This window comes from Dama dama, chromosome 3 (genome assembly GCF_033118175.1).
Source record: "Dama dama isolate Ldn47 chromosome 3, ASM3311817v1, whole genome shotgun sequence".
NCBI classification, from domain to species: Eukaryota; Metazoa; Chordata; class Mammalia; order Artiodactyla; family Cervidae; genus Dama; species Dama dama.
Window position 1 is genome coordinate 49187063 of NC_083683.1, and position 21867 is coordinate 49208929.

General features: G+C 41.0%; 1 protein-coding gene and 1 pseudogene across 5 annotated transcripts in view; both read right to left on the reverse strand.

Annotated features, from left to right (window-relative positions):
• Positions 1–21867, reverse strand: part of PCED1B (PC-esterase domain containing 1B) — a 160246-nt gene that overhangs the window by 87210 nt on the left and 51169 nt on the right. The gene's annotated exons all lie outside the window — the stretch shown is intronic.
• Positions 15441–16630, reverse strand: LOC133046487 (dnaJ homolog subfamily A member 1-like; annotated as a pseudogene).

A 21867-nucleotide genomic window follows, 5' to 3' on the forward strand; every position in this document is an offset into this window, starting at 1 on the left:
TAAAAAGACTTAGTGTGAGATTTTCAAGGCTCTTTTTAAAATGAAACCAGGCAAGAATGTGATGAATGTAATTTTCCAGGCTTGTAGAAACACGTTGATCATAGCAGCAAAGCTTACTGTTGGGGGAGGAAGTAGGAAAATGTTCATGTACACACACACATATACAAGGATCCCTCTGTCCCATAATATGGAGTTCTGTCTGAAGACTTTAAGAACCCCCAAAAACAGCGCTCTAAGGGAATGTAGGTGGGTGGGACCCTAGAGTAGCTGGTGTCACCTGTTTTGGAAAAAGAGATGCACACATGCACACATACACATACACACACACATACACATATGTTCTTATAGGTAACAGAACCAGAGTGTGAAATGGGTTAGGAGGTACTTGCTTGGAAAACCAATCTGCAAGGGTGCTAAAATATCACTGGCATAAATCAGAACTAGGAGACCTGATAATTTAGGTGCTTGAGAGCAACTCTACATGGTGGCTGAAACACAAGTTGGTTCTGTGCCCACTAAAATAGACTCTGACTTCTAGGATAAATAGCTCAAAAACAAAAACTCCCTACAGGTGCTAAACTTGTTTGAAATGTGTATTTGGGTGGTGCTTACGGGCCAATTACATAGTGCAATTATGGGATGGAGCACCAGTCCTAACATCCCATGCCTGAAAGTAGGACTTGGCATCAGTAAGTTCAAATGACTATCAAGAACTCCCAAGGGCATGAGATTTCGCCTTCCTTGAGAGCTAGAGAGTTAGCCTGCCACTGTTTCATGGACGCTAGTTGACGATACATGCAGTCTATGTGTGTCAGATGGTTTGGAACAAAGAGCAGTCAATGCCTGGCTCACAAGAGGTGTAGAAATGGGAAAGACCCTGGAGAACTGTCTCCCAGCAGCAACACAGCAATGTCACATAGTGGAATATAGTAGAGTCGTTCCCACTCCACTAAACAAACATAGTGAACAGTATATTAGAACAAACGAAACATATACTGAAAGAAGACCCGTGTGAAGAGGCACAGATTACAGCCTGCCTACGAAGTTCACGTGGTCCAGCTCTGGTCTGGAGCAGGGCAGGCTAAGTCTTTTCATGGGAATGAACTTGAATGAAAGGTCAATTCATGGAGAAGGAAATAGGACAAAGGAAACAATGAACAGTTCTTTTTCCTTTTTATTCAGAGACATTTCTATTATGTAATTCAGTGTAATTCAGTGGGAAGAATAAAGTTGGATGCTTAAAAGAAGCTGGAAAAATCTCAGTCTAAGGGCAATGCAAAGTTTCAAAGTTCAGCTATGAAGAGTTGTTCTTTTTCCTCTTTCAGCACAGATGGCTTTCTCTTTCTTTTGGCTATAGCTAGCAGTTCCTGGTCCTTGTGTTATACTTAAAGGACTTGAGTTAGTGGATAACCAGTTATCAGATTTGAGATGACTGGAACTCCAATCATTTTGAATGTATGTATCAAGTTATCTGGGGCTTCCCCAGTGGCTCAGATGTAAAGAATCTGCCTGCAATGCAGGAGATGCAGCAGACAAAGGTTCGATCCCTGGGTTGGGAGGATCCCTTACAGGAGGGCATGACAACCCACTCCAGTATCCCCGCCTGGAAAATCTCATGGACAGAGAGGAGCCTCGTGGGCTCAAGTCCACGAGGTCACAAAGAGTTGGACACAACTGAAGCGACTGAGTACGCACACATGCATCATGTTATCTATAAAATATATAGAAAGAGAACATTTTGTATAGTTTTAAAGTGTGTAATTAAACTTTAACTTCAATTTCTAAATCCTAAGCATTTTCTCCTTTTCCTAGAATTAGTACATTTGGTTACAGTCCTCTATGTAATAGTCATTTTCTTTATAACTTTTATTAACTGGTACTCTAATGTTATTTGAGAAGGTCACTTTGATATAGTAGTCCTCTCTCAGTAACTGTAGAGGTTGGTTCCAGGACTCCCCTGGGATACCAAAATCTGCAGATGCTCAAGTCACTTACAGAAAACGGCATAGTTTTTGCATATAGCTTAAGCACATCCTTCTTATACCTAATGCAATATAACTGCTATATAAATCACTGCTAGCACACGGCAAATTTTGGTTTTCCTTTTGGGGATTTTCTGGACTTTTTTCCCCAAATATTTTCAATCCACAGTTGGTAGAATCCACAGATATGGAACCTGTGGATCTGGAGCACAGATTGCACAGTTAACTAATTTTCAGACCTTTTTCCAATATCTCCAATTGTCCTCTTTCAGGTCCAAACTTCAATTCAGGATCCCATATCGCAAGTAGTTTTCATGTTTCCTTAGTCTTCTCCAATCTGAAACAATTCTTCAGTTAAAAAATAAAATTTCCATGACCTTGCTATATTGAAGAGTTCTTCAGTTTGAGTTGGTTTAATGTTTTCTCCTTATGATTATAGAGATTACTCATTTTTGTCAAGAATACTACAGAAGTTATAATACATCTTCTTAGTGCAGCATATAAGGAGGTTTATGATGTCAAGATGCCTCATAATTGGTGATGTTGACTTTGATCCTTTGGTTATGATTTCTCAACCATAAAATTATGATTTTCCCATATAACTAACAAGTAATATCTTGTAGGGAGATACTTTGAGACTATGCAAACATCTTATTTCTCATTATAACTTTGCCCACTAATTTTGCATCTATCAACACTGCTAGCCTGCAACAGTTGTTACTGTTTACTTTGATGTTTACCAAAAAGTGATTTTCTATTTACATTTTTTCCCCAGCATTTATTAATTGGAATTCTACTATAAAGAATAGCTGAGTAATTTATTTATATTAGTTCATACTCAGGTACATTTATTTTATTTTCTTGCTCAATTTGTTCTATATTTGGCCCTTGGTAGCTCCTTCAAACTGGCTCCTATGGTATTTTGACATACTCCCATTATTTTTTTAAAGCACTGCCATAATTTCTGGGACCAAGATAGTCCAGGCTCATCCTTTATTTCTCCCCTGCAGCCCTGGAATTGACCATTTTTCCGATGATACTTGGCTCCTTTTATTAGAGAATGATGGTTAGAAATAAAAACCTGTGGGTGTCAGGTGTGCTCATTATTACTGGGTGTCATCACTTCCAGGCCCTTTCAGCAAACAGAACTAGGATATATGGATAAACGTCCGTATAGTCAAAGCTATGGTTTTCCCATTAGTTATGTATGGATGGGAGAGTTGGACCATAAAGAAGGCTGAGTGCCAAAAAATTGATGCTTTCAAACTACTGTGCTGGAGAAGACTCTTTAGAGTCCCTTGGGCAGCAAGGAGATCAATCCAATCAATTCTAAAGGAAATCAACCGTGAATATTCATTGGAAGGACTGAAGCTGAAGTTCCAATACTTCGGCCACCTGATGAGAAGAGCTGACTCATTAGAAAAGACCCTGATGATGGGAAAGATTGAGAGCAGGAGGAGAAGGGGGTGACAGAGGATGAAATAACTGTTCGATGGCATCACCGACTCAATGTTCATGAGTTTGAGCAAACTCTGGGAGATGGTGAAGGAGAGAAGCCTGGCATGCTGCAGTTCATGGGGGTCACAAAAAGTCAGACACAACTTAGTGACTGAACAAAAACAATACACACACACACACACACACACACACATCTACTTATCTATCCCTCTATCTATCTAATCTAGAACCAAGATTCTCATTGGTATCCCTGATTCTAGTACAACATGGCAAGCTTCCTCATAGTCCCTGCCCCCCCCCCCCCGCCCCCGCCTTTGTAACTTCTTTCTCCTTGGGTCGGGAAGATCCTCTGGAGGAGGGAATGGCAACCCATTCCAATATTTTTGCCTGGAAAACTCCTTTGGACAAGAGGAGCCTGGAGGGCTACAGTCCATGGGGTCGCAAAGAGTCAGACATGACTGAGTGACCAATACACACACACACACTCTCTCTCGCTCTCTCCCCTTAATTAAGATAACCCATTCTCATTATCTCTGATCTAGACATTTTAAAAAAATTCATTTATTTAACTGCAGGCTAATTACTTTACAATATTGTAGTGGTTTTTACCATGCATTGATCTGATGCTGAAGCTGAAACTCCAGTACTTTGGCCACCTCATGCGAAGAGTTGACTCATTGGAAAAGACCCTGATGCTGGGAGGGATTGGGGGCAGGAGGAGAAGGGGACGACAGAGGATGAGATGGCTGGATGGCATCACCAACTCGATGGGCATGAGTTTGAGTAGACTCCAGGAGTTTGTGATGGACAGGGGGGCCTGGAGAGCTGCGATTCATGGGGTTGCAAAGAGTCGGACACGACTGAGCGACTGAACTGAACTGAACTGATATGAATCAGCCATGGGTTTACATGTGTCCCTCTTCCTGAACCCCCCTCCCTCTTCCCTCACCATCCGAGCCCTCAGGGTTGTCCCAGTATACTGGCTTTGAGTGCCCTGTTTCATGCATCGAACTTGGACTGGTGATCTATTTCACATATGGTAATATACATGCTTCAATGCTATTCTCTCAAATCATCCCACCCTCATATTCTCCCACAGAGTCCAAAAGTCTGTTCTTTATACCTGTGTCTCTTTTGCTGTCTCGCATATAGGGTCAACATTACCATCTTTCTAAATTCCATATATATGTGTTAATATACTGTATTGGTGTTTTTCTTTCTGACTTACTTCACTCTGTATAATAGGCTCCAGTTTCATCCATCTCATTAGAACTGATTCAAGTGCATTCTTTTTAATAGCTGAGAAATATAATCTAGACATTTATTTGTACAATCTTATAACGCATATAAAGTAATTTCAGAGTTACTTAATCCATACTTCTGTGAAAAACAAATTTATCAATTCAAATAAAATATTTCTGCATAGTTCTTTTTGCTTTTACCCTAATGGAATATGATGGCTAATTTTATGTATCAATTTGTCTAGGCCATGCATGGGGTAAGAAAATGATTTCTAGGTGTGTCTGTGAGGGTATTTCTGAAGGAGATTAACATTTGAATTAGTAAACTGAGCAAAGCAAGCTGCCCTCCCCAGTATGGAGGCCAGATGCAATCTGTTAAAGGCCTGAATGGAACAAAGAGTTGAGAGAAAGAATTCTTCCTCACTGCCTATCTTTTAGCTGACTCATTGGTTTTCTCCTGCCTTTAGACTGAGACTCAGACTAGAACTTACAGCATCAGCTCTCCTGGTTCTTGGACCCTTGCACTCAGACTGGACCTATACCACTGTTTTTCCTGGGTTTCCAAGCTGCGGTCTATAGGTCCTGGACTTCTCAGCCTCCATAATCACATGAGCCAATTACTTATAACAAAGGATGGATAGATAGATAGACCTCATGGTAGCTATCTATCTATATCTATCTCCTATCGATTCTGTTTCTCTGGAGAACCCAGATTACTAACATTCAGTATATAGTCAAAATACTATCTTCCAAAATCACTTGGGTTAATACTCTTCTTTTGTACTCCCTTCATTGTGGTTCTATTGTTCATCTGTAATTGTACATTTCTTACCTTTTATATTCCTTTAAAAAAGTGAGATCATTTCTGCACAAAACCCTCTAGGACATTCCCTCTCACTCTAAGTCAAACTGGAAGGCCTTTCCTGACATAAGCCGCACATGGCCTGGCCTCCTGCTGCCTCTCTGACTTTATCTTCTTACCCTCCAAACATTTGCTCACTCCTGTCCAGTCACACTGGCCCCCTTGCTGTCTGCCAACACCCCCATCTGCTCCCATCTCATCACGCTTGCGTGCGCTCTCCTGCAGACATCAGCATGGCTGAGGCCTCACTTCCTTCGGGTTCCTGAAGGCACTTTAACTACCGATTTCTTTGTATCTCAGTTATAAGAATGTGAGTTCCTTAAGGGCTTTTTTCTGTTCACTGACATACTTCCTGACCTAGGACATTACCTGGAACTTAGTAGGAACTTCTATATATATATATATATACATGCATATGTATGTATATATATATATGTATATATATACACACATGCATATGTATGTGTGTGTATATATACACACACACACACACACACACATACATATATATTTTCAGGGCTTCCCGGGTGGCTCAGACAGTAAAGAATCCGCCTGCAATGCAGGAGACCTGGGTTTGATCCCTGGGTTGGGAAGATCCCCTGGAGAAGGGAATGGCTACCCACTTCAGCATTCATGCCTGGAGAATCCCCATGGACATAGGAGCCTGGTGGGCTACAGTCCACAGGGTTGCAAAGAGACATAACTGAGAGACTAACAAACATACATATATTTTTGTATATTTGTACTGAATGCTCATTTAATTATCCTGCTTCGTGTTTCTTTAAGAAAATATCTTCAGTACTTTAGATGTCAATGAGGAGTGTCAACTGATGATGAATTGCCAGCATAAGGACTAACAATCTGTATTTCTGCCTCACAATCATGTTCCAGTAACCGTGCCAGTGCAGACTGTGATTCAGTCTTATTCATTAGAATGTTTGCCTTCAATATACTCCTCCACATCTCTTCTAATAGCTGCCTGTCCTTATATAAAGGAAATATGTTTTTTTTCCCTCCAAATTCTCTGAAATAAACATACATTATTTTAAAATCAGAAAAAAAAAAATAGAAAAGCTATTTAAAGAAGCAGCTCATAATGTTAAAGTGTTAAGTCCTCACCATAGAATTATTCTGATGCCCTTCCCCTCTCTTCATGCTCCTGAGGAATCTTCTCAGCAGACAGGCTCCAATACCAACTTTTAAAGCATCTGTCTGAGAAAATGATCCTAAAGCATATTTGCTCCTACAGATAGGCCACCTACTATTGTGCAAGCCAGCTTACAACAAGACAGTTATTCCCAATCATTTATTAGGGAGTGGCAGAATAAGGAAATAATAACAGATAGGAGAAAGTATGAGGCTACTATTGTGCCAGTTCTCAAGCAACCTGACAGAGAGAGAGAGGGGTGTGAAGAAAAAGCAGCTGAGCTTGAAGGCAGGTGAGGATGTCAACATCTCTTCCTGCATTGACACTCAATGACTTGGGGGGAGCACTCTGGAGGGCAAGCACTTTAGGAAAAGTGAAATGTATGGTCAGTTCTAGGTTTAGCGTGTTTGGAAGCCATACACAAAATACCAAATTATGAAAGCAATTGAGTGAGGTCTAAGCTGAGAAATAATAGCTGGCAAGTTGTTTCCACCACTTTAGAAAGCAGATTTATTTCTGTAAATTGAAAAGACGGGGAAGAGCTAAAGGGATTGTTAGTTCCATGGGGGAAGATTCTCAGCAAACTCCATTTCCAGATGGCATGTTACCAAACCTTAAGGTGTGTGGACAATGGAAAATGAAAGGGGCCAGGGGAAGAGAAAAAGGGGACAGAAAGCTCTAATTGTGTAAAATCTCGTGGGATAAGGAAAAGACTCTTAAGGGGAACAGATGTTGAAAACCGCTGTGGTCTGTCTGATAACAGAGAAATGTCTGAGATTTAAGGAACTTGAGTCAGCTGCAGGAGAATCTGGCCAATGAGGTAGGCACATCTGAATTAATGATGAAGAAATCTGTGAAACAAAGTAGAGGGTTTTCTCTTAGGGAGAACACCTGGATAAAAATGGGAAAATAGAGCTTATATGGGGCTTCCCTGGTGGCTCAGTGGTAAAGAATCCATCTGCCAATGCAGGAGACACAAGAGATGTGGGTTTGATCCCTGGGTCTGGAAGACTCCTTGGAGGAGGAAATGGAAATGCCATGGACAGAGGAGCCTGGCGGGCTACAGTCCATGGGGTTGCAAAGAGTCAGACACGAGTTAGCATGGACACAAGAGCTTATGTGAGCACAAACACAGCTCTTCAGGGCTTTTTTCTTTTCTTTTGGCTGTGCCCACACCATGTGGGATCTTGGTTCCCCAACCAGGGATCAAACCCATGTCCCCTGCAGTGGACCACTGGACTGCCATGGAATTCCCCAGGACTGTTTGTTTGGTTTTTTTTTCTTCTCCTAGGAATCAATTAGTTCCAGGAAACTGAGGCAACACAAATGACCCTTGGGGCTCCCCATGAGGACTAGGGATTTCAGAAGCTGCAGAGAATTGCCTCTGCTGTGCGCTTTCTACTTGGGAATTTGCTACAGCAGACAGCTCTGGTTGCCTATCCAATAGCGAAGCCCTACTTAGCGTTTCCCTGATGGCTCAGATGGTAAAGAATCTACCTGCAATGCAGGAGACTAGGGTTTGATCTCTGCATCAGGAAAATCCCCTGAAGAAGGGAATGGCTACTCACTCCAGTATTCTTGCCTGGAGAATTCCATGGAAAGACGAGCCTAGAGGGCTACAGTCCATGGGGTCCCAAAGAGCCAGACACGACTGAAAGACTTTGACTTTGACTTTGACTCAATACTTTCCAACCAACCCTGAATTTGACCCTGAATGGTTTTCCAAGAAACCATAGGCTTTAGGTAATGCTAGTCTCACTCTAAGTCCTGTGTTTGATTATATTAACCCAGCGCAGGGGAAAAAATTTCTTTGTTTAACAGTGATTAGGAAGAGGCAGTTTTGGCCGGCAGAATAGAGGAAGCTGATAAAGGAGGCTTCTGGGAAAGGTTTCTTAATTCTCTAAGAGACACAAGGAAAAGTCCCATTTTTGTGTCTGCATGATAGCAACGGAACAACAACAACAATCACAACAATGGAATGTGACAATATGATGCCTGACCTTGCTATAGCCAGTTTTCCCTTTGTTTTCTCTTTAAAATGTGTTTTTTAAATTTTTATACAATTTCCTGGTAGCTCAAGCAGTAAAGAATCCACCTGCAATGCGGGAGACCCAGATTCGATCCCTGGGTTGGGAAGATCCCCTGGAGAAGGAAATGGCAACCCACTCCAGTATTCTTGCCTGGGAAATCTCATGAACAGAAGAGCCCAGTGGGCTACAGTCCATGGGGTTGCAAGAGTCGGACACGACTTAGTGACTAAATAACCAGCACAAAGGTTACGTTCCACTTACGGTTACCACAAAATATTCCTCATCTTCCCCGTGCTGTACAACACGTGGTTGTAGCCCATCTCACACCCAGTAGTTTGTACCTCCCACTCCCCGCCCCCATATTGTCCTCCGCCCCACACCACACACACATACGCACAGTGGTAACCACTGTAGTTTGTTCTTGCTGCAGCCATTTTCTAACCATTAGGAAATCTAACCAACGGGTCCAGGATGGAAGAAAGAACTTGGGTTTTTTATATTGCTGTCAAGGTGCCAAATTGAACAACCCTGGGGCTGTGTTCCTTTTGGTGAAGGAGGACATAGAGCTGGACTCCGTCTTAGGCCAGGCTGCGAACATTAGGCTACACGCATGGTCACCCTCCCAATGGACTCTGAACTTTGTCCCCGGTGTCTATAGACATGGCCTACCAATGGAAAACCAGACCCCCTGGATCAAAGAGCCTCAGGACTTGGACTCTCGTTGCCTAAAAGAATATGCCAATTATCTCTGTAACAGAACAAAGTGGTAAATTCCATTATGTTTATCGGGATATGACCACAGGCCTATTGATAAATATCCACTGTTTATCTAGTCTTGTGACACATGAATCATGGGTTAACTTTGATCCTATCTCTCTTTTATCTTGTCCAGACTAGTTTCAAGGAATTTGGGGAGTTGGGTTTGAGCAAGTACACTTAGTTTCACAAAAACTGGTCGGGGTCCTTGGCTAAGAGGAGACTCTGCCTTGGGCCCACCAGTGTAATAAACTGCACTCCACCATCTGCATTGTCCTCCTGAGTGAGTTTGTTTCCCGGAACGCGTGGCTACAACAATATGAGATGATAAATCCATTAGCTGTTTCAGTCATGTTGAGTTGAGGTTTTTGTTGCATGAGTCCTACCTATTTCTTACTCTAATAATGAAATTTTGAACATGCTAGCAAAAGAATCCTTACTTGAGAGTAGATTGTTAAGGCCTCTCTACCTTTCACTCTGGAGGTCTCCCAGAGTGGGGGTGGTGTGATGCTTCCAGAAGTGAGAAAGGGCCCAGAGTCAAGACAAGATCTCCCAACACCGCTAGGATCTAAGGCAGACCTTCCTGGTTCCGGTAACCCACTGCAAACACTGGAATATCCATTGGCTCAGAGGACTGATGCATGGACCAGATTTAGAAATTGGTTCACATTTGGGCTGAGTCTGCCTCTGAGTTGCCTCTGGTTGTGCTCTAATATCTTCAGGAGGCCCAGACACTATGCCTCAGCTTTGCAGTAGAGAGTTAGCTCAGTAGAGCTGGTGTGCTCAAACCTTGCACATTCTGAAGAAAGGACTGGCCTTAACTGGCCCCTGGGAGATAACCTGAGAGCCCTTGGAATATCCTTGCTGATAAGAGAATCTTGGTATTACTGAGACCTTGAGTCATGTCAGATAGTTTATGTTAACAGGGTGATTCATGGAGAACGCCTGCGTTGTTGACCTGTGGCCCTGAACCAGGAAGTATCAGTGTGACCTGCGGAAGCTGAACACTGGGTGGTTCAGGTCAGCCACTCAGGTGCTCCACGCCTATGTGACTGATCTCCAATAACAACCTTGGACACCAAGGCTCAGGTGGGCCCCTTGGTTGGCGATGGTACTTTGCGTATTATCACATATTGTTGCTGGGAGAATTCAGGGCTGCCTGTCTAACAACCCTGAGAGAGGACAACTGGAAGCCCATGCCTAATTTTCCTTGGACTCTGCCCTCAGCCTTCACTAATTTTAATATGTATTCTTTCATTGTAATAAACCAGTACCGTGTGTGTAACAGCTTTTCTGAGTCATTCTAGATCAGTGGTCCCCAACCATTTTGGCACCAGGGACAAGTTTCATGGAAGACAATTTTTCCGTGGACTGGTGGCGGGGGGTGGAGGAGGCGGGATGGTTTCAGTATGACTCAAGCACATTACATTTATTGTACACTTTATTTCTATTATTATTATGTTGTGATATATAATGAAATAATTATACAACTCACTATAATGCAGAATCAGTGGGAACCCTGGTTTTCCTGCAACTAGACAGTCCCATCTAAGGATGATGGGAGACAGTGACACCCAAAGTGCGTTGCTTATGTCCAATCTACTTACTTGCCACTACAAAACCTGCCACATGATGCAGCTTAATTGTCACTTGCCACTCACTGATAGAGTTTTGATATGAGTCTGAAAGCAATTGATTTATTATGGTCTCTGTGCAGTCAAACCTCTCTGCTAATGATAATCTGTATTTGCCACCACTCCCCAGAGCCGGCATCACCGCCTCAGCTCTGCCTCAAGTCATCAGGCATTAGCTTCTCATAAGGAGCACACAACCTAGATGGGGAGCAGCCGTAAATACGGCAGCTATAAGTACAGCAACCTTCACTCACTTGCTACCGCTTACTTCCTGCTGCGGGGTTTGACTCCTAAGAGGCCACGGACTGCTTCTGGTCTGTGGTCCAGAGGTTGGAGACTCCTGTTCTAGTGAATCACTGAACCTGAGGGTGGTCTTGCAGGATCCCCCAAACTCCTGCTACACCAAAATTTAAAAAATTGTTTGGGAATCTCTTAGATTCTTTTCAGAGTCACATCTCAATTCAATACTATACTGAGTTAATTGGTTTCCTGGAAAGAGCACTGAGACACAGCAGACCTGAATTCACATCCTGGTTCCATGATATGGTGGTGGCGGGGGGCCTTGCAGGAGGCACAGATCTTCTCTAACAGGCCCTCTTTTGCCAAATGGGACAACATCTGCTCTATTACAGTGGGTTGTTGTGTGGAACACATCAGATAATGCATGTGACAACTGCATGGATGTTTAATCGTTAGGCGTTCTATATACTTCTAATACTAGACACAAAAGTGGAATCTTAATAGCTAACATTGAAGGCTGAATTTGTGCCAGACATTTTCATACAGTGACTCATTTAATCCCCACTCTACCATCAGCCTCATGTTATATTTGTGAGGAAACTTTGTGAGGAGGATATTAAACAACCTTTCCAAGGCTCTACAACCGGTAAAGAGCAAACAGGAACTGAAAACAGTCTTCTGATTGCAGAGTTCAAGTGATCAACCACATTACAGTGAAATTCCATCCTTTTAAGTACCTCCAGCTCTTAAATATGAAACTCCTTAGAGATGTGGAGTCTGTCATCTGAAAGTACTGAGAATGTCTTCAAAACCACCCCTAGATCAAGGTCACTTTAGGAAACACACCAGTCTCAAGAAAGTTGTGTTTTATTTTGGGTAATGATACTTAGCAAGTAAACATATGTAAAACTTTGGCTCAATTAGGGACATACCAGTCAACAACATTATAGGAGAAGGGGGACTTATTGCCTTTGCTCCCTTTTTCTGTTTATCCAGGGTATTTTGGACAGATTTTTCTTTTCGCGTACAACTGCCACAATCATGACAAGGGGAAAAATCTGTTTTATCATCTGTCAAATATGTGAAGTATTTTCCACTGTCTTCTGACATAACTGAAGTCTCGATTGTGAAACATTTTCAGTATTTCAATCTTGGTTGTGTTTTCTCTGTGGGCCTAGATGGAGACTGGATATCACTGCATTTCACTGACTAAATGAGGAAAGAGGTTTTGGGTACAGATATTAATGTATAAAACAGAGTTGAAAGTGACAACATATTTTGTTGTTCCTGACACTCTACTACAAATTTCTTGGCAGCCCCAGATGCCAGGGGCATAAGAGACTACATAAGGTCAAGAATCCTTCGGCTTTCAAACCCACCTGTTAACCAGAATTAAAAGCAAATAGATTTTAAAACTCTCTACTTATTTAAAATGTATTACTGATTTGTTTTGGAATCTGTGCTTTGCTGCATTATGTGTTGAAAATGTTGTCAGGCATAAAATTTCAATGATTATGATGATGTAGCAGAAGCGAAAGTGTTCTTTTTCAGAAAACATCAATGAACTATTGAAAACATGGACTGTTCAATAAATAAATTCCTTATGAACAAGGGCTTCCCTGGTGACTAGTGATAAAGAACCCATATGCCAATGCAGGAGACATAAGAGATGTGGGTTCAATTCCTGGGTTGGGAAGATTGCATGGAGAAGGAAACGGCAACCCACTCCAGTATTCTTGCCTGGGAAATCTAATGGACAGAGGAACCTGGTGGACTACAGTCCACGGGGTCGCAAGAGTCAGACAGGACTTAGCAACTAAAACAACAAAACAACATGCAGTAACCTAGCAAGGTGGTCTTTTAATCCTGTGAGCTTCTCAGAAGGAAACAAGCAGAGAAAGAATGTGTCTTTCCTTTTCAGGCTGAGGTTTTCAAATACCCTGGCTGGATGAATTTTGACTAGGTTTTGCTGCAATAAGAGTAGTAATTTTAATACACCTATGTACCATCATGCACACACAGGTCCCCCTATGTATATTCCTGTCACACCAAACACACCTGCACATATGACATACCACACACACCCCACACCACATGCATATATACACAACACGTACACACACATCACACACACGCAGGACTTCTCCACAAATGCACCACACACACCACACCACACATACCTTCCCTCTCACACCAAGCACCTCTCCTGTACTCTTCACAAATGCAGTCTAGCTACCCCCAACCTAACTTCCAACTCTCTTCCTGATTACTGTACTTCAGGCACACCCTTCTCCTTAGCACTTCTTGAACGTGCCAAATACACTCCTGTCTTTGCATCTGCAGTTTCCTCTCCTGAGTTTCTCTTTCCTGGACTTACTTTCCTGGCTTACTTAGCTTTCCTCAGAAAGCCCTTCCCTGATCCCATAACCAGAGTAGCACACAGATTTTTGTGTTGTCTCAAATGGAGAAGAAACTTGTCCGAAATTACACAAATCATTCATTTATCCATTCAGCAAATATCTAGTTAACTTCACGTGCCTGACTCTGTTCTAAGTACTAGTTATCAGAAGGGTATAAAAAGGGGGAGGAAACTCACATTCTATTCAGGGAGGCAGGTAATAGACAAACACATAGTGTAATGTTAGTAGTGATAAATGCTTTTTATATAAAAAAAAGAAAACTAGGAGGGAGGAAACAGGAGCCAGATGTAAGAAAGAGCCAGGAACAGTTGAGAAACATTATCCCAAAGGCACATGTTAAAAACATCTGTTCATTCAAGATGGTAGCCAGGTAGTAGGCTAAAATATGAATACAGAAGGTTTAGCAAGAGGCTCCGTCACATTTGAAAAGGAGGCATAGTTTCCAAATCGACCTTCAAGGCAAGAATAATATAAAAGACCCTTAGAAGGTCTAATGACTTTCTCTGTGGCAATAATTGCAGTTAAGATAATGGCGGAATCTGGAGTGAATCCATTCAAAACACAGTGCAGAACGAACTGCCACAGATACTCTTGTTAATGTCAGTTACTGATAGTGACTCTAGCTGACTTGGGATCCAGCAACACAAAAACATCTGAGAAAATAATCAACAGTCTAAAAGGGAGCCAGGCTACTGAAAGGTGGGAAGTCAAAGGTGATCATGCACAAGGCAGGATCAAAATCAGACTACTCATCTAGGAATGTCCCAATATATACTCTCTCTGGAAGATAACACTGCACTGGCGCCACCACAAGATGCGGCAAAGTCACATAAAGGCTAAGAATGAAGGCAAGATCTAAAAAAACAAAAAAAGACCAGAAGCAATGAAAAATAACCTCTTTCTCTCCTCATGCTTGAGGTTCTATAAAGGAGATAGGCACTAAATAGAAACATCTGAGTGTGTGGGTGCACCTATGGCTGTGGGTGCATGTATGCACACGTACATGTGTGTGCATGTGTGTGTGTGTGTGTGTGTGTGTGTGTGTGTGTGTGTGTGTGTGTGTGTGTGTGTGTAAAAGAAAGGAAGGAACAGACATATTTTGGAGGAGTACCTACATGCTTAATGATATGTCCTGTCTGCTATGTCTGGCACATTTAACCCAAATCATTATCTTTTTGAGAAAGAACTTTTATGCTACATGAACCTCCAGAATGAGAGCTGCTTCTCATATCATCAGAATGGGCAATTTCAACAAAATAGGCCATTTGCACTTAAATTAAAGGGCCCTCTTCAGTGACAAGATTTGAGGGTTTCTGAATAATGTTTCAAATCTCTGAAGTGACTCAAATCTCTCAGCTTCAGTATAACCATCTCTGAGTACAATGTAGATTTTGGGACTATATAATCCTTGTAATGTTAAGCATTAAAAAGATTCCTTTTTTGAAAGACAGAAAAGCTTTCCCTAAATGTTTAGGAATTAGAACAGGAGCATTTTGGAAATAATCTTTTTTTTGAGCTTTTATATTTGAGTTTATTCTTCATTTAACTTTTAAACACTACTATAGTTGAATATTAAAGCAAAAGCAAGTAGTGAGCATATTATGATTATAGTCCTTCACTCAATCACTACTGCAATAAAACTGCAGCAGTGAGTGTTATTCACGGGCCTACTAAGAGGTCTGACACTGAACACCACCCCCGAGGATGATGTTCATCATCCTCATAGGCTTCTCCATTGTAATGGCGTCTTTCCTGATTTGGATCAAAGTTCACTAATCCTACCTGGTCCAATTCATCAGTCTCTTCTACTTCCTTTCTCTCAGGCAGAAGTTTTTCCAGCAAAGAGAGTTTATCAGGATAGAGAAAGCCATTCTCAGGAAAGTTTACCTTAAATTCAATGATTAGACGACCCTTTTCATATGGCCTACGATAAATTGGCATGCCGTCATTTAGCACACACTTGATATCTCCATGCTTGACGATCTGACCTGGATGAGAAGTGATGACTATGGTTTGGTTGTCAAGAGTAGATATTGGCTTCTGGAAGCCACACAACGCCTCAACCAGCTGTATGTCCATACACATGAAAAGATCTTCTCCTCATAGAGTAAAAACAGCATGGTCCTTCTGATCTAAAACAATGATATACTCCTGGCTCCAGTCCTGGTTCTTGGTCTCCTTCACCATGGAATGTTATCTTCTGGCCATCTTTCATGCCTTTGTCAATACGAACTTCTAGAATTTTCTTTTCTCGAACTATCTTCCTTCCGTTGCAGCTTTTACATCTATCTTTAGGACTGATCCGCTCCCCATGGCCCTGGCACTCCATGCAGACAGACTGAATTTGCTGAACCATTCCAGGTCCTATCTGATGAATTCTCATTTGCATCCCAGTACCTCGGCAATTGGGACAGCATTCCACCTCTCCTTTCTTACCACCTCAGCCTTCACATTTGTCACAAATCACATTCTTTTGCAGAGCTAGTTTTCTTGTTGCACCATTATATAAATCTTCTAAAGTTACTGTAAGTTGATGCACAACGTTTTTACCTCTCCTCTCTCTCTGCATCCTGCCTCCTCCTCCGAAAAACATATCAAAGATGTCCATGGGGGAGCCAAAGCCACCACCTGCTCCACCTTCTTTAATTGCCTGTTCTCCTCCTTTGTCACATAATTCCCTTTTCTCTGCATCAGAAAGCACTTCCTAAGCTTGAGAAATCTGTTTAAACTTCTCGCCTTCATTTGAATTCTTATCAGGGTGGTACTTCAAGGCCAGTTTCCTGTAAGCCTTTTTCAATTCTTCTTGGATGGCATTGGGTTTGACCCCCAAAACATCATAGTAAGTGGTTTCTTTCACCATTTTCTACAGCCGGTGAGCGGCCGAGGCCGGTGTCGGGGAGCGGGAAGGAGCGCGTTGTGCGCAGCTCGGGCAGCCGCCACTCCTCCGCCTTTCACCGAGCGTTCTGGAAAGTTCCCAGAAATAATTTTTATATAGAAATTTATCTAATAGCACTAAATATTTCATTTCCCATAATAGACCAAACATTTTTGAAAAGGGCTGTTTTGAATTTGTTTTTGATTCTAATTCTGATCATTCCTATATTTGAAGATGTATATTGAATACAATAACATAAGAAGTGAAAATGTGCACATTTGATCAAAATATGCCATTGTTTAAATATGAAGAAAATGAAATGAAAGCAATGTTGATAACTATTTCATGAAAAAAAAATTTGTACTAAGTTTTGTAATCAGTACCACAATTTTTCACAAGTCAGAGAATAATCAGGAAGCCAATGAGACATTGTAGAACATAATCCACAGATCTGCTATTATTCAAGTTAAAGTAATTCAGAGTGTTATATGGATTACACAATACTTTACCATGAGTTCTTTTTTAAACCTGATTTTTACTGGAATATAGTCGCTTTATAATGCTGTGTTAGTTTCTACGGTAAGGCAAAGTGAATCAGCTACACATATACATGTATCCCCTCTGTTTTAGATTTCCTTTCCACTTAGGTCACCATAGAATACTGAGTAGGGCTCCATGACTTCTTTTAATTTACAAAATGTTTTATTTGATATATAGAATGATATTATTTTCATTTTGGAGATGAGAAAACTGACACAGAGAACCCGAAGAAGCTTCCCAAGCTTCCATGGCAAGAAAGTGACAGAGACAGGTCCAGAATCTAAGCTTATTGACCCTAATCATGACAACCATCCTTCAACCTGCCTGTCCTGCTCTACTAGGCCTCATCTTCCAGAGCAAGTTGATACTATTTTGACCTAAGGAATTGCTTAAAATGATTTTACAATGATACCAAGATGCTCAAAATAGAACTTAAAATTTGCCAGAAACATTACTTAAAATTTGGAACATTCAGGCTTCTGAAAGATATTGGAGAGCTACATGAAAGATACTCTCTGAAGTTGTGGTGTGCACGTTTTATGCAGATTATAAAGGCATGAATATTTGGTTGCTTTCCCAACTCTGATGGGGACATCATACTGCCTTCTTACTGCTTACTTATCCTTTAAAGTAAGTGATAGTTTGGCTTTTGTCATCTCCCATATCTCATTTTTAAGTGGCACCAGGCTGAAATTCTTTTTTTTTTTTTTTTTAAAAGAGGGCTTAATAATTCCATCTGCTAAGAGGAAGGAAGATAATAATTTATTTTTACCATTAAAACTTTTGACAGATGGACAGCCTAATTTTCTTGATTTATAAAGAGCTCATTCAGATAAATTAAAAGGTGAGCAAACCAGTAGAAAAATGGACGAAAGACATGACCATGAATCTTACAGTATAAAAACACAAATGGCCAATAGATATATGAAAGATGCTTGTAATAAAGGAAATGAATAGCAAAACAATGAGGTACCTATCTACTTGGGGAAAAAAAGTTGGATAGTACTCACTCCTGGTGAAGGTATGAGTGGGAAAAAAAGTCTTGAATCCTATTGATGAAAGTGTAAATTTGAATGCCCTTCTGGGGGCAATTTGTCATTATCTCTAAATTGCATATATCTTTTAAAGGAACAATTCCATTGCATGCATCTTACTATATGAATATATTGATGGAAGTTCATCTAGATCTACGGATCTCACACTTCATTAATTACAGCATTACTTTGGCTTCCCTGGTGGCTCAGATGGTAAAGAATCTGCCTGGAATGCAAGAGACCTGGGCTCGATCCCTGGCTTGGGAAGATCCCACGGAGAAGTGAATGGCATCCCACTCCAGTATTCTTGCCTGGAGAAACCCATGGACAGAGGAGCCTGGTGGGCTATAGTCCATGGGGTCGCAATGGCTTAGACACAACTGAGTGACTAACACTTTCACTTTCACTTTGTAATGGCAAAAACCCCTAAACAACCAATTCTTATCAGTAGAGAGTTGGTGAGATAAAAAAAAGACAAATCAAAAAAAAGGAAAAAAAAAAAAGAGAGATAAATTCATGGAATTTCCTGGTGGTCCAGTGGTTAGGAGTCTGTGTTTTCACTGCCAAAGGCCTGGGTTCAATCCCTGGTCAGGAAACTAAGATGTCCCAAGTCTCCAAATCCATCAATCAATCAATCCATAGATGCAAATGTGTGTGCATGTTCAGTCACTCAGTCACACCAGGGTCCTCTGTTTGTGGAATTTTCCAGGCAAGAATACTGGAGTGGGTTGCAAATACTGGTCGCTAAAAGATGTAAATATGTATGTGGAATGATTTTCAATATTTGGCAATAAGTTAAAAAAGAAGTAAAGAGATGTGAATAGTACAATCCCTATTCAATAGGTTAAAAAAGAAAAACATAAAAATACACATGAACACTTGCACATGTGCATATGTATATGCCTCCGTATATGCTTTTGTGTCATGGGTGAATTACAAGATACTATTCAATAGCAGTTACCTTTGGGGTCAAAGATTGGGTGAAAGAAGAAAGTGATGTGGCTCAGTCATGTCTGACTCTTTGTAATGCTTGGACTGTAGCCCACCAGGATCCTCTGTCTTTGGGATTTTCCAGGCAAGAATACTGGAGTGGGTTGCTATTCCCTTCTCCAGGGGATCTTCCTGACTTGGGGATCGAACCTGAATCTCCTGGATTGCAGGCGGACTCTTTACTATCTGAGCCACCAGGAAAGCAAAAGATTGGATGGGAAGGAGTCAAGTTAGAAGAGGAGATTTTCATTTTGTGTAGTTTTTGTCCTGTTTTAGTTTTGCATTTTCTAACCAGACATACGTGTTATTTTCTCTTTGGTTTAAGTGTTAGTTAAGAGAGGTCTTCTCTACAATTATCTGAATTGGAAAAAAAAAAAGAAAAAAGGAAGGTAGCAAAAAAGAAAAGAAGGAAAGCATTCTATGTTGATAAGGAAAACAAACATATAAACAGCTCTATCTACAAAGTAAATCTACAGTCTCTCCTGTCCTAAGTCTCCTTTTTATTTTCTAAATCTCCTCTGTATTTCCTCACAACATATTTTCCCACATGATAGGCACAACATGCCCATCAGGTTCTGGAACACATCCTTGAGCATCTGAAGATGTTCTCACTTCTGGATTGACCATTCACATCGTGAAACAGTCAGGGATCTGCTGGAAATTAGATTTTGAAAGTCACCACAAGGATTTCCTTTCTTTTCCTTTCCATGATAACTAAGATGTCTGCTGGGAAGCATCCTATGCTAGAACTGTGACACTGGTCTTCAAGGAAGAGTGGTGTAATTCATGTGCAACAGGATTTTATTAGTGGAAACTCTAAGCCACGACAAGGGCTGTCTGCTTGACCAACCTGTGGTCAAGCTCCTCTGATGCCTCTTCTCAACTGGACTGCAACGTTGGCCTGTAAAACCTACAGATTCTCTGCATGAGTGATTTTGTCCACTCTGGCCCTGCCCTTCCCAGCACCAAGAGACTGAAGCAAACGCTAGTACAGTTTCTAACAGCTCCAGCCTGCACTCCTTAAATTATCTGCCTGAAAAAGCCCAGTGCTTCCAGGAGAATATACTGTTTGTTACTGGCTAAGAGGGTGGCAGAGGAGGGGATGGTTAGATGGTATCACTGTGGACAAGAATCTGAGCAAACTCTGGGAGATAGTGAAGGAGAAGGAAGCCTGCTGTGCAGCAGCCTATGGGATCGCAAAGAGTTGGACACCACTTAGCTACTGAACCACAAAACCTGGTAATAAGCAGACGGGCTCTTGCACACTCTCTTGGAGAAGATACTTCCTTCTCTTAGTACAATCCCAACTTGAGAAATCATGGCCCTTGAGGTACCTGGAAAGTGTGTTTGCTGATGTCATGTTGTCGTACTCAGTTTAACTAATCAAGAATGAATTCCACGTGTGTAGATGTATAAATAGGAGAAAACAGTCAGAAAATGATTTTTGTATCTTAGTGATTTACATTAACTTTGTACTATTTTATGGAACTACACATAAAGAAACATATCCTCTAAAGTCTCCTTTATAAGAAAGATAGGGAAATTAATTTTAAACTGTCTTCTTAAGCTTTAAATATGAAAAGCTTTAAACACCTATAAAAGTAGAATAGTATATACTCATCAGTGTTATGGGATTACCATATTGCCATATTACTATTTCTTTCATTTTCCCCCCCTGAATGTACTCTATTTCTAATGATTTGTTGCTGTTCAACTGCTCAGTCGATAATCTTCAACAAAAGAACTTCTAACTTATATTCCACAGATGTTGATTGTGCGCCAGCTGGGTGTGGTTCTCCTTTGGTACTAATGCTGTTATTCAACTTCAAGAGGATATTGCTTGCCAGCCTTAGGTCATGGTTTGGGTTTTTTTCCCAGTAACAAGAGGACTGAGTCCCCTCCAGGCTCCTTTCTAACAGACAGCACAGATTCGGACATAGTTGGATATGGTGAAGAGTGTAGTTAAGACCATCTGGAAATTGACTTGCAACACACTACAACGACTGAATTGACTTCACTGTCAGTTGAAGGCTGCCCCTTAGCCTAACAACCTCACATAGATCGTGCTGTGTGTGAATGTTGTTTTCCTGATAATATAAAGATGGCTTCAAGCTTTGAACTATAAATCCAAGGGTAAGTCATTTAATTCTTCCTTTGCACTAGGACATTTTTATAGGGGTATTTGTCAGAAGGAAAAGTCTTACCACAGTTATATTAGGGCCTTATTTTTAGTTTGGATAAACTAGGTCCAAGCTCCAGACTGCAGGCTTAAGCACACATAGGAATAAAAATTAATTAGTGCAATATGTTTATGGCATGGTTATTTTTTCCCATAACAATGTTTATGCATATCCATTTCAATAAATCAAGGCTCCATCTCAACTGATTGTTTAGAAGCTCCTATGCAAATAAGAGCTCATAAAAAAGAAAGGAGTGATTAATTATTTACTAATGTGACGACTGGCAGCCAGTTATTGTTTTATTAAAAAAGAAAAGACATTGGAAAAATCTCAACGTTTCCACTGTTGTTAGTTGTCCTTGATGCCAATGACTTTCCACGTAAGTTCATTATTGCCCAGGACACTTAGTTTCACCCCAACTTCCTCATTTTTCATGTAAATATGAAGTAAAACACGACAAGAAGGTCAGCACAATCAG